Source organism: Durio zibethinus, chromosome 18 (genome assembly GCF_047325235.1).
Source record: "Durio zibethinus cultivar Kanyao isolate XHJ-2024 chromosome 18, ASM4732523v1, whole genome shotgun sequence".
Classification (NCBI taxonomy): domain Eukaryota; kingdom Viridiplantae; phylum Streptophyta; class Magnoliopsida; order Malvales; family Malvaceae; genus Durio; species Durio zibethinus.
In genome coordinates this window covers 20,558,374-20,563,511 of record NC_143179.1, presented here as the reverse complement: position 1 = coordinate 20,563,511, position 5,138 = coordinate 20,558,374, and the positions used below count along the sequence as shown (strand labels likewise).

General features: G+C 34.0%; 1 pseudogene across 1 annotated transcript; it reads right to left on the bottom strand.

Moving 5' to 3' along the window:
- Positions 1 to 1,514: 1,514 nt before the first annotated feature.
- On the bottom strand, positions 1,515 to 4,744 carry LOC111299899 (auxin-responsive protein IAA9-like; annotated as a pseudogene). The gene is made up of 4 exons (XR_016329976.1): positions 4,550 to 4,744; positions 2,940 to 3,661; positions 2,596 to 2,822; positions 1,515 to 1,660 (listed from the first exon to the last, which is right to left on the bottom strand). The product of XR_016329976.1 is annotated as an auxin-responsive protein IAA9-like (transcript).
- Positions 4,745 to 5,138: the final 394 nt, after the last annotated feature.

The window sequence follows — 5,138 nt, the reverse complement described above, 5'->3', positions numbered from 1 at the left end:
AAACTATTACATGAAAACACACCATAATAAAATCCATTCCATAGAAGCTGCCTTGAAAAATGAGCTCGAATGTCAATGCATTCGCATCTTAGCCGCTTGCATGAATATGATGATTGGTACACTAACTATTCCTCCAGAACTTATTAATAGGAGTACATAACATAAATTCAGATAACAGATTTATTTTGTACATCTTTTCAATTTTAAGACATAGGAGAATTCAATTTAACTAATACTCCTTCTGGCCCCACCTCCCTGTTTTTCATTGTATCTTTATCTTTTGAACATTTGACAGGATATAATTTGACCAGTGCAGACAAATCCAGAAAGTAGGAACTAACAATTCATTCAAAAGTGCACAGATGCAAATGCAAATTAAGAATACATAGACATACAAAAACAAAAAACAGGTGCATACACCTAGTTCCGACCATGAAGTGGTGTACAAACAAATAATTTGATGAATTTGATCCATTCTGAGGAGATCACTAAACATAAAATTACTTACCTAATCCAATCGCATCAGCACTCTTCATGGTTTTCAACCTCTTGCACGTTTCAATAAACATCCTGCAACAATCAAATCACAGACCAGTGGGTGAAGGTAAACTGAGTGAGGAAATCTCAATCTACCAGCAGTTAGAGTTTTATTATGGAGTACTCCAATTAGCTTCAAGGAGAGAGGGGTGATTATTAAACAAAGATCAAGTTGACAGCCATCAAACAAATCATGCAAGTATATCATATATATGCCTCTGAGTGTCTGTGTAGTATGCGAGTCTAGATTGTCAAGCTAACAAACTAGCCTATAACTAAAATGACTAACTGACCCTAGATCTAGAAGAAATAAGAACAGAAAAAATCAATGCTCCTTTAAAAAGGCAAAATATTCTCAAGTTCATCCTTTTTAATCAAAACGAAGGGTTCAAAATTATTTGTATAAATTTACTATATTTTACCATCTTTATGGAAAAGGAAAATAACATCTCAAAGAGACTTTTCTGAAAGTCTTATTATGACTTAATCAAGCTGTTATTCAACTTTATACCGCTTAGCTATTATAATCCTGCAATATATTTTCTGTCAAAACTTGAATGAAATGGCTTAAGAATTTTCTCCCATTTTGTATAGTAATCTAACCAGTAAACAAAATCATCCTACTCCACTCCAAGTACAAAATCTGATCTTTCCATTAAAGGTGATGTAAGATAAAATTAACAGTCATTTTCTAGCCACTAAACTACATCTATTAATTCGTACACCTTCCATTGACAAAAAACAGGAGAGTCAAAGAGCTTGCAGAAATAAGTAATAACAATACATACACATGCATCGCATGTTTTCACATGTTTGTTGTCATATGCATCAAAATGAATCATAACTCTAATTAAAAAGATTCAGTCTATAAAAGATACTCCAAAAACTTCTACCCATGTGATTTAAGATCTAAAAAAAAGAAAGCAATTACGGAGAATAAAAAACTACAGCAAACACTAATTTTGAGTGATTGAAGCTTACTCCCATGGAACATCCCCGACGAGCATCCAGTCACCATCTTTATCTTCATATGTAAGCACATATTCTGATCCATGCAAAAGATCCTTCAACGTGCTCTCACTCAAGAGTTCCTTCCCAGGAGCACCATGAGACCCACATTGACCTGAAATCATAATGAAAATGTGGTAACTAGATCTATGCCAAACATTGGAAATTTTCCTTTAGGTATCATTTAGTATTTTTGCAAGATCACCATGGTGATATAATCACCGAGGTGATGTTATCAATTGTGATTTGAAATCACTTTGTTAACAATTATTAATACTTAGTAATTAAAGATCACGATCTTTGTTATTACTAAAAATCAAACATTATTTCATTTAAAAGTATGAAAATAACCATGCATATTGTAATAATTACATAAGTTAAGGATTTTAATACTATTTAAAGATGATAATTTGTAAAATGTTAGTAATAGTTAATTTATTTTATAATAAAATATAATTAAATTATTAAATTAATAAATATATTTATTGATAGGTAAACTAATTTTTATAATATAAATTATGTAAAAAAATGTTTGAATTAGAAAATTAAACTAATCTATTAAATTCAAAATAAAAGAAAAAGAAAAAAATTATATTATATATAAAATATTAAAATAAACACATTATTTTTAAACTTATTACAATGAATATTATTTTTAAAATATAAAAATTTATAATATAAAATAATTATAATTTTAAAAAGAAACAAGTTTTTAATTCGCATATTAAATCGATAATATTGACTATTGTTAATTTTACATATCATTTTACCTCAATTATAAAAGTTTCCCACACTTTTGGATGGGAATTAGGTTATCCTCCAACATAGTGATCTAATCATTCTCAGTGATCCAAAACCACCACCACATAGGATAACCAACTACTTGCCAAACACAGTGATCTAATCACCATATGTAGATCACCATGATTTTTGAAGTGATCACCCCATATCAAACACTACCTTATTGAAAATTCAGGTAAGCACATTTCTTACATCAAGAAGGATTCAGCTTGATATTGCCACAAGGCAAAAGGTATATCAATAGCTTACCAAGGGTAAAACAGCTGAACATCTTCTCAAGAGCAGAAGACAGTTCTCCATAAGTCGAATAAGTTCTCAAATCTACCTTCCTCAGATAAGGAGCTCCATCCATACTGACCTTGACAAAAAGCGCACCAGGTCCTGGTTTTCCATCAACTTCATCATTGTTCTTCGAAGAATTGGCCAGTGTTTTAGTCCTAAATGATCTTATTGGTGGCCAACCAACAACCTAAGCCCTGTTAAGGATGGCATATCATAACAACAATCAAATCAAAAAGGTCAAGAACTCAAGATATAATGCCCTTTATCGCACCCAAAGCTTAAGAGTCCTTTCTCAAGTAAATTATACTTACTTGGCAGCAGGTGCACTGTTGTTGTTAGAAATGCCTATTTGGTTGAGGTTGGTCTCATTAGTGGAGCAAGGTTGTTCTTGTAACACAGTTGCAGGCCCATCATTCTTTACAGATGCTTGAGCCCCAGAAGATCTTGCTGACAGCATCACATTAACCCCTGAATTACCAGGATATTTTCCATGTGCCACAGGTTGTGGAAATTCATAATCAGAACCAGCTCCATGAAACATCCAATCTTTTTCAGTGTACACAGAGCCTTTCACCGCAGAGAATCCATCCAGTGTGTCAGAGAACCCCCTTTTGTTTCCAGTAATAACACTTTTCTGTGATGATGAGCAGATTCCATCTTTAGAAGGAAGTAGAGGAAACAGTGCCTTCTCATCAAATTTTCCCACATTCAGCAAACAAAGCTCCGTTTCTCTCTCAGGGGATTGAGATCCGGGAAGACCAAGCCTCAGCTCTGTAGCCTTCAAATTCAGATTCTTGTTATCCTCTGGCAAGCTCGAGACACCAGAGCTGTCAACTGAAGAACAATCTGATAATCCAAGATAATTCCGCTCCTTTAACCCCAAGCCATTCTGGGACATACAGTCAACAGAGGGAGAAGAAACATTACTCTGCCCTTCCTCCTCCACGCCCAGCAGCGGTGGTGACATCAGAACTCAAAACTTCTCAACACAGCCTCTTTACTTTATAGAAAAACAAATCAAATTTTCTGCTCACTTCATGAATAACACCTTTTAAGCCAAATTATTTAAAAACACAAGATTCAACACCACTACAAATTACAACAGATCAAAATCTACTCACAAAGATATCTAAACTAAACCGTCAAGTAGACTCGTCAATAATATTGATTGTTCCAGGCGAAAAGCCACCATGCATCAGCAGTTTCTGAATCCAATAACATCATCGATAAAACCCACTTCAACCCATTTTTTAAACAACTCCAGCTACCAGAATTGGTTATTTTGGGTCATTTTTATTGCTTCTAACAGTAAAAATTATTGAAAGTTTTCACTTCCTAAAGCTCAAATAATGGTGTAAGCCAGCTAACCTGCATTCGACCAATCTAACTTCATAAAACAAAATTACATGCCAATGAAAGAACCAAGTAGATTGTCAACTTCAAAATATATGGAAATACCTCTTAACATGTGGAGAATAATTACCACTCCATGATTTAACCAGAAAAACAGTAGAGCAAAAACTGAGCCCAAATTGATAAAGAATCTTAGGAAAAATCAACTTCTCTTTAATATTATTTTCCACTAGGTTGCTGACAAATTTTGTTTAGCTCATAAAAAGCAGGGGAAAAGAGTCAGCTAAAGTTTTACTGTTTTATGCATTGAATCTTTTTAGGACAGTTAAATTTCCGTTTTTCTCGAATAACAAGCAGAACAAAAAGGAGGAAGAGAAACGAAACAAAAAATAAAGCAGAAAAAAAGTACTAATCTTTTCTACTTTCGTTTTCTTCTGTTTTCCAGGCAACCAAACAGAACAAACTGATAAACCCACAAGCAAAAGAAATGGAGATCTTAATGATGAACTCAAGCAGAGATGAAAAAAAAATGAAAATCTAAACAAAAATATAAAAAGAAAAAGCTTACCGGAGAAAAACTTGGAGGGTGCAGAGGAGACAGAGAAGAAGATTGATTACTGCTTTCAAAAATTGCAGGCGAAAATGCACGAACTGCAGAAAAAATTAAAGCAGAGAGAGAATAAACTTAAGGCCCTTCCATTAAGCAGAAAGCAATAAAAGCCATCCGCCGAGCAACTCAGGAAGTAAAAAAAAAAAAAAAAGACAGAGAAAGAAACCGAAAGACGGGGACAAAAGCGAAAATAAACACAAAAAGTTTTGTAAATTTTTTGTATCTCTTGGGCAGAATGGGACCAGGCCGGTTTTATACTGCGCCGATCTGAGTGGAGGGGAATCTGATCCGACGGTTGACATTGGCTTAGAAATGGAGGGATCTCGATCGTTTGATTTGGAAAAATAATTTAGAAACACCTGTTGTTATTACAGGTGGTATATTTGAGGAAAGATCGGTTTTGATTGTCTGGTTCCTGTCCGCTTTCTGGTTCAATGAATGGGTTTTGAATGTGTTAAATGTCGAATTTACTCTTGGTGCCGTTATTACTAGGTCAATAACATCAACGCTCATCTCCACCTAGTCATCACACGTCCAATTATCGTGC